Raw genomic sequence first — 9,397 nt, 5'->3', positions numbered from 1 at the left:
GGAATAAATTGTAAGCAGAGGAATAAGAGTAAATCCTATTATTGAATTACCCCCTTTTAGCTTGATGGCACCTTCACAGTTAAAATCACCATCTCCACTGAATCTTGTTAACTTTAAGTACAAAATATAATGAATCCACCATTATGTGGCTTCATGCACACAGGCAAGGGTCAATCTTCCGTGTGACTTACTGGTGTGATGTTCTAATGCCTGCTACTCCAGCCACCACTCCCAGTCTCACAGCCCCACTTAAAACTCTTCACCAGTTTGATGATCTCTTTAAAGAGGAAGGCTGTGCATGTCCTGTCAGGCTTAAACAACATGAGGTCCTTTCCCACAGTGCTACCTATAAAATCTATGTCTTCCATTCTCTTAGGAATTCTAGATAATCTGACTCCATCCCAGTTTTCTTCCACTCTCCCTCTCTCTCACTAAGCCCCAGACATATCAATCATTAGACATATTCCGGTCCTATCACATTGACCATGCTTGGACTATATCTGAAATGTAAGCCATCTCTCCCTGACCACCATGTTTTCCTACTGCCACACATTCATCTGTCAGGAAGTAACAGACAGTTACTTCCCAGGGTTATATTGTCATATCCAAGTTATATCTCAGTTTCCACTCCAAATTTTTGTTTTATTTTATTTTATCCTTAGGAAACCATTACTAAATTTAAACACACTAATAACTAAATTGCCTTTGTAGAATTCATTATCTAATGACCTATGTGTTTTTCCTATTCCTTTCTTGGAAAATCTCCATAAGAACAGAGGTTCCATACAAATTTGGTCTCTTCTTGACCATCACCATAAAGCACACTGTTTGGCACCAACTGCATACCATGTAAATTACTGATGATTATCCATCCTATTCTGCTTTTGGTCATCACACAGGAACTAGCTTCAAAATAAAGTTCTCTGAATTCTATGGAAAGCTTACAAGTGCTACATAAAAGGAGAAATAGCTGAAATGTCAGATTAACACTACCAAGTTTTGAAACATGAGCTTTCTCTGTCCTACCTGAATTTGCATTTGAATGTTGAAAGCATGTTACAGACCATGAGAACCATACTGGACTGGCTGGAAGGGGTGAGTAGGAGAAGGAATGTTAGCCTAGCCATTGCCAAGATCACTCCTTAGGGTTTTTCAGGAAAAAAGAAAAATCATAATTAAAATTACAATGTATAACAGAAGATCAATGACCCAAACACAAACAAATTTCACATGGATTATTTATAGATAGTCTTACCATGTGTTTATCAAGAAATATTATATAAATTAAGAAAATAAAATCCAGTTCTGTAAAAGAAAAGGCTTGAAAGGTCCCATTTTCCTATACCTGAAAACTATGTGTTCATGAGCAGCAGGGAACTTTGTTCTGGAAGGTGTTATTTCTGCCCTTTTTTATTGCCTGTTGCTAAAATGGCACCAGCTCAAAATAGTGAGATATTGTGCTGATAGTATTGCTATAAATACCTAGATTTATTGATAGAATTATGACACTGCAGAAGCTTTTCAATTAGTATTAGAGTCATTAACCAGGCAGGGAATATATGGATAGTGGCACTTTATTCAATTATACTTATAAAGATGTATTACTGCAGATGATAAGAAGTAATAGAAACACTTGTATATAACAGTACTTAAGTGAAATACCAATAAAATGTTCTTTTATTTTTTTCTCTCTCTCTCAAACAATACAGCTGATAGAATTTTGCTACTCCCTTGCTCCTAAATCTTGAGGGCTGGATCTGTTCCATGAATTCTCTAGGCTTCCTGCTTGAGTTGCAAGGAATTGAGTTTTGTGGTATTAAGAGACACATGCAGAACTCTTTGTGCCAGCTTTGTGTAGCTTGTCATTCCACGTCTGATTATCTGCTCAAGTACAAGCTCATCAAAAAGAGTTTGACTACTTTATCAAACATATCCTCAATGTCACTAATACCATTTACTCACTATCCCAGTGTTTTATACCCTTAGGTTATAAAAGGGTATAAAAAGATGTCATGACATGTGGCATCTGGCAGTTCTTACACTGGGTTGCAGAGCAGGGCTAGTGGTACACAGAATTCAGATGATTTGTTATGTCACACCATCTGGTAGTACCGAGATTAAAAAAATAGGTATGCTCGCTACATTTTGCCTATTATTAGTAGTAATAAAATAAATTTCTCAAAATTAGTATTTTTCATACAGAGAGAATATAATGGTGAAAATAATAAAGACATATTAAAGAAACTATGTAAGGTAACTACTCCAAGAGATTGCCATAGGAAACCTTACTTATAGGCTAATGGTAGAGATCTAATGGGTTCATTAGGCAGCAAATGCTGGGCTCCCATGTCTAGTAGACTAGAGTGCTGGTTCAGCTTAGCAGAAGAGTATTTATTGTACATATAGCAGATCAGGTACTTAGAAGGGGGAAAGAAGCATATTTTCCACGGACATCCATGCTCAGAAGCTGAGGACCGCTCTGTCGTCTTCAATGCAGGCCACTGCAGATCACTTGATTGTTATTCTATTGCCAGCATCAACCAGAAGTGGGAAAGAGAGAGCGCGTGCTGGTTTTGCTCACCTTCCACTGAAATTGGTCATACTGCTACAATTAAATACAAAATAAGACTGCAAATTTTAGTCTAACCATGTTCTTAAGGCAAAGAAAATATCTACTATTTTTGTGGTCAGTGAGGAGACTGTACTCCAGTAGAATAGCTTATTGGTGAGAGGGTGACAGCTGTGTAAAATCCCTGCTATGACAAAGAGCATGTTCTTGCCAAGCTCTATGGAACAAAAACTAAAGTATTATAACACACCGTCTGGTAATAGGGAGGCTGACAACCTCGCCTCCATCTTCCAGCCCAAGAGTGGCTACTAGCAAACTTCTCATAATCATGGATAATCAAGCGTACATAGCTTCCCATAGAAAATCGATTGGTGTCTTTAGAGTGAAAAGTGGAGTGTGAGCTGCTGAGGTGAGTGGGACAAAGGTTATTTGAGAGAGAAAACCAGCATTTTTTTTCCACGTTGACTGTGAGCTTCTGAAGGATGGCAACAAATAAAGCAAGTCAAACGCAACTTCCTTCATTTTATGAGTAGACACTGTTAATGGTTTGGGAAAGAAATAGAAAATAAGAATGATACCAGTTCTATCACATAATCCTGTAAATGGTGGAAAAGGAGAAAATTAGGAGGCACTAAAAAAACTTTTTTAAAGCTAACACTTAAAATGTAAGTATTGATTTTGATGCTACAGGGGAGCATGTTCAATAGTGTAAAGTGTTGGATGCATTGGGAGTGCCTAGAAAAGAGAGGAGATCTGTCAAAGTCTAGGACACCTAAAGTAATAGGAAGTGAGGGAGCATCACGATTGGGACAGAATATAGCGTGCATTCTGTTGGCTGTATGCAATATGAGCATAGTGGTTATTTGGGCAGCATGTTGAAAATTATAACTTAAACTCATTTGTTTTAGATTTTCATGCCAGAGACATACATTGTGTAGAAAATATATAATATTCTTTATGTGTTTATATATAAATAATGTCAAAGCAATTATTATATTAACAATGAATATATATGTGTGTATGTATGTATATATATATGTAAATATATATATATATATATATATATATATATATGTATATAGCCAAGGCAATCATTATATTAAACAATGATAGTAAAATTAACTGAAGGATTTAGTTACATTTAGGTAGTTGTACAAGATGAAAGCTGTACTTTGTTAATCTTGGAGGAGATATCCCAATGACCCAAGTCAGGGGCAGCCTGGAACAAACATTAATTATAGTATTTTGGTGACTGATCAATGACTACTGTGTGGATGCATTTAAGATGAAGATTTTTTTTTGAGAATTTGAATAACAAATTTAGTAAATAAAAGAGCCTAATATTTGCCTGATAGAGGATGTCCCAGCACTTTCAGCCTGGAATATGGTGATGGATTTTTCCTTAAGCAATACAAAAATGATGGGATTCCAAGAGTTTACTGCCCGCCCTCAAGGACGAAAGTGGCGCTTTATCTAATGCGAAATCCCAGGCCTCCATCTAATGCTGAATCCACTTTGCTTTCTTGTTTAAACACCACCTGGTAAGAAGGCATGATCCTGTGCACCTCCATCCTCTATTTAGTAGTATTTTGTTTAGCTTTCTCAAATCTATGTTTGTGAAACAGATTAGCCTGTAACATTGTTTTCTCACACTGTCTTCTGTTGGGTTTGTTACCTATTTTAAATTAATGAGAAATGTGTTTGGAGTCTTTTCTATTGCAAATATTCTGTCCTCCTCAGGAGTTTGTGTGAGATTGTATGTGGATTAATTTAAAGCAATCTTAAAATCGTCTTAGACTATTGCTTTTACTTAGAGCACAGATTTTAATTTACATTAAAGATCATATTAATAGTTACCTCTATGTCTTCCATAGTATGTGGAGGTAATTTTGTGTGTGTGCATATGTATATACTGTGACATAATTTAAATATAATACGCAAAGATGATTTTTCCAATATGTCAAAGGTATTATAATAAAAATTTTTAAAACTATTATTACCTTGTTACTATTTATTCTTTTTAGTTTAACTGTCTATTTTCTTAACCGATGTCTAATATCGTTCATACAGACTTCATCATTTTTGTAGTATCAATCTTCACAAAGCTTTGTCTTTTAGGAATCACTTTTTCTTTAAGAAGCCACTTGCTTCTTTCTCTTAGAATTATTTTGATTTTCTTCTCTTATTGTTATTATTGCATTACTGTTTTAATTTTAGTTTCATTGTATTGTCCTTTTTTTCTAACTTCTTACTGCATTTTTGTTTATTTGACTTAAAAAGCTGTAATTGTCTTTTATGTGATTTCAAATTCAAATACTTTTCCAAGCAATATTCTGGTTGAAAAATATAAGCAACAGAACATACATATATATATATATATATGCAAGTATATACATAAGTCTTTATCTATAGAGCTTATTCATTTCATTTCACTCCTTTTCTATACATTGAGATTTGAAAAGTGATCAGTTATCTTAAAAATGTGTTTTACACCTGTTTATATATTTAAATTATCTTTTAATAAATCATTCTTATTTAAAACCATTATGAAAAAATGTGGCATTCATAATACCAAACCCATTTTTTGCTTATTTTTGAGGTTATTTTTCATGTTACACAAATTTTCCTTAAAATGTACATTATCCTGAAGTTTATAGGGCAATGACCCACTTGTTTTCATTAAATCATGCTTATTAACTTCTAATCAATTATTTAGGTGAGCTTGGTCTCTGCTAAGATTATTTTTCATATCCAAAAAAACTCCAGTTAACATGCTTAACTTCAAGGAAGCACAAAAGAGAATTGTATTTGGTGACAAATATGAATGAATTTATTGTTTTATGTCCTATTTTATATCATTTTATTAGCCAATGTTTGTGATTTTTTTCATCATTCAATTACTGAAAAGGTAGCAGTAGACTCTCAATATTAGGACTGTTTCCCTCTACAAAACTATGATTTTTGAGCTGTTACATGTCTTAGCTTTGTATCTATTGAATCCATACTTGGAATCTGTTAAATTAAGATTGGATACTAGTAGTAAACTTTGTTGCCTCAAGAAAAATTGCTTCTTGATCTCTTGGTTAAAATTGAGGTTAGTAACTTATGTTGTTGTTTTTTCTTTTAATGTTGCATATTAACATTATCACTCCAAATTCTTTTTTTACAAATTTGTTAATTTTTGATATGGTTTCATCTGTACCTCAATTGCACCAAGATTTAGATTTTAAAAATAAAATTAAATTCAGTTTAGTTTGAATTACATGAGTTTATAGATATGAAAACCCAAAGTCTCTTGGGCGTAGCAGAGGTCTGCAGGGCGAAGATCATGAAGTTATTAGTCACAAATTCTTAGGGTTTATCCTTTTGTTCAAGGTTCATCATAGTTATCAATTTCAAGGCAGCTTTCACTTTGCATCTTGAAATATGCTTTAATCAGCACATTTGCTGCTTTGGTTAAGAGAGTCACTCAGGTTGCTTCAGTTGTGTTATGTTAGCTTTAAATCTATGTCTGTGAATATTAATTATTAATTTCTACAAGGTCATAATGTATTTTCAGGGTAGGTATTATTTATCCTTTATCTCTAAAAACATTAATGAAGTATTTTCCCTCATATGTGGGTACAGATGTGTCATCAATACATTTATCCTTTTGTCTTTAACACAATTCTCTCTTTATTAAAAAGACATTTTTTACTATATTAAACATGCCTAGTGTTTAATGTCTATGTGCTGAGATGCAAAACAAATGCTGAATGTATACAAAAAGACTTTCACCTTCATTTGGCCAGAAGTGCATTGGAGAGGACACACCTTTGGAACCAACATATAGAATTAAAAAGTAGTAATAAAAAAGGAAAATCACCTTGCATTGTGTATGTAAGAAAGTGTTGCCACAGATGATTTGTTTCGCAGAACTAGATTAAGCATTATATGCTCTGATTTTAATAGAACATAAGGATCCACAAATGTTTCTTCTTTGCCTTTGGGTACAACGATAGACCTTGTGATTAGAGGGGACTGGGAAAACCCAAAAAGGAAGGCACTTCTGTTCTTGGCTGTGATGAGTTATTTTCTGCTTCTATCTCAGAATTAACAGCATAGTATCTTCATTAGTCAATAGATGCAAGCCATTTCTGTGTGGGAAACGTAATGACACCCAGACTCTGGGAAAACTTTAGGAGTGCACTTGGAATTTCTAGTAGGTTTTTCCACTGCCCCACAAGCAGATTCCATGTAAACTTCTTCAGCACCCAGAGGTATCTTTCTAGATAGACTCAGTATCATAAACTAGCAAGAAGTCCTACAGCATTGCCAGCACCTGAATGCAAAGTTTTTTCCTCAGATTTCCATCCTGGAAACTCAGGAAATGTTTTTGACATCTAATGGCCCATAACCACGTTTCTCCCTAAAGTTTAAATCCCAGACATCTTCTAAATCTGTCCCTTCCTTGGCTCTAGAGGTTGTATATTACACCTTAAGTCTGTTATTCCTGTGTTTTCTAGCTTGGTTAACATTCTTTATAGTAATGTTTCTTATTCCAGTTAATGCAGCAGTTTCTGTCTCCCAGATGAAACTGCCTCATACCAAAGGACACTTTGCTGAGTCTACTAAAGCAGAGAGGTTGTCCACATTTTCCCTGGGTTGAAGCAGAAATAAGCCACACAGTTCAGTTGACCTTATGCAATACTTTGGAATACTTTTCTTTCTTTTTCTTCTGTTTTTGTTTTACTTCTTTTCTTTTCCCTCCTTCCTTCCTTCCTTTCTTTGCCTTCCTTCCTTCCTTCCTTCCCCTCCCTCCCTCCTCCCCCTCTCTTTCTTTCTTTCCCTCCCTCTTTCTTTTTCTCTCTCTCTCTTTCTTTCTTTTTTTCTGTCTTTCTTTCTTTCTACCAGGGATTGAATCCAGGGACAGTTAACCACAGAGTCACATTCCCAGCCCTTTTTATATTTTATTTTGACACCAGGTCTCAGTTAGTTGTTTAGGGCCTCACTTACTTGTTGAGGCTGACCTTGAACTTGCAATCCCCCAACCTCAGTATCCTGAGTTGCTAGGATTATAGGCTTGTGCCACCACACACAGGAAACCTTATGCAATTTTTATTTTGAAGTAACAGGGGTCATATTTGTCCTAATATCTAAAATAACTAGAATAGAGAATAATATATATGAAAGAACATATTTGAGCACATTGGGCAGCCAGCAGAAACAGGCATGAATCACACCTTGAGAGAGGGAACAACACCTGAAGCATATCCTGCATTAGTCCCAGATCACAGTATAAGGAGCTCCGAGGCACAGGAAGTGGGAATCCAAGCAGAGCCACTGCACACCTTAAGTCCAAGTGACTATTACAATCATCAAGGGAAAGCAACGTGGCTAGACCTGCAGGGCTCAGTTCCAAAGAGCACAGCTGCACACGCTCAACAAGTAAACACAAACCAACAGAAAAGATTTTCTTCTCACCCCTATTTCTCCCTCCCCGGCCGTGTTCTCCTTCTTCTTCTATTCTTGCTCTTCTTAATCCACCATCTCCTCATTTCCCCCTTTCTTATTCTTTCTCCTCCTTCTATTCTTCTCTTTCTTTGCTTGTTTTTCCTGTTCTTTCATTTGACTTTACCTTCTGCTTTTTCTTTCTTCTCCTCTTCATCCTCTTCCGTTCCTTCTTCCCATGGACAGGGTCCTGAATCCTGGGCTACAACGGTCTCCAGGTAACCCTGATGCACTGGCTGCCTCCATGAGTGACAGAGGGAAAGCAGCTGTTCCCTAACAGCAAAGTCTGCAAATATCTGTGGTTGGGAATGAGAGTCAGACACAGGATTTGGGCTTGAAACCAGACTCCTCAACTGTACCACTAGATCCTCTAGGACCGAAGCCCAAACTATAAGCCATCCCATCACAGAATCAAAATAGTTAGACTACAGGGGCTATAACTGCTCTGGCAAATCTGCTTGAGACAACATCTGACCACAGCAATGAATACAATAACTTCAAGCTGAATAATTAGGCTTGACTGGGAAAGCTAACACGGTAATTAGTCCCAGCCATTATCAAGACAGATAAAAGATGCCCCAAAGCCAATTAGTGTCTGTTCTAGAATCCAGGAGGACTTTCTCCTTATTGATTAATATAATTTCTCCCTTTCACACCTCCCCGCCATATTGACCAAAGGCATTTATTCTGCCATAGCATAACCCTAGCCAATTGTGGAACTTCACCTGATGCTTTGTGTGGGTTCTGAGGAGTGAGGTATGTCATGAGAGCCACAGAACACTCAAGTTACAACCTCAGGCCATTAGGATCCTGCTGGTGACACAGGTTCGGCATCTTAGAGCACCCCATCAGGATACGCATGAATTATCAGCTTAATGAACAGATTCTCCGTGATTCACCACAGGATTTTCAATGCAGTATGAAGAATTTGATTGCAAATGCTCTATGAGCATAGTCAGTTGCAAACAGTGTCACTCTTCCATGGCGGGAGCTCCTCAGCCTGCAGGGTGTGCACATGTGGAGTGTTCTCCGTGGGAACTTGAGGAGCTCCAGGCCCCCTGCTTCTCTTAATCAGCAATGGCAGGTGTGGTCCTAGTCTTCCCAGTCATTTTGGAATCAGGCTGTTCATGGGAGTTTGTAAAGGAATACAGGAAACTTCTCTTTAGAAACTGTTCCAGAAAATGAAAATCACTATGCCTTTTCTCCACCCCAGTCCCTAGCCTAGGGCAAGTCCCTCCTTGTGCATGGCTGAGTTTCTGTTTGTTCCCTCTTCCTCATTGATCACCTTAAGTGTCTTGTTCAATAATCAAAGATATATATATCTTTGATTATATATAT

This window comes from Ictidomys tridecemlineatus, chromosome 9 (assembly GCF_052094955.1).
Source record: "Ictidomys tridecemlineatus isolate mIctTri1 chromosome 9, mIctTri1.hap1, whole genome shotgun sequence".
Lineage (NCBI taxonomy): Eukaryota > Metazoa > Chordata > Mammalia > Rodentia > Sciuridae > Ictidomys > Ictidomys tridecemlineatus.
The sequence above is the reverse complement of the archived record's forward strand: the minus strand, read 5'-3'. Positions refer to the sequence as shown.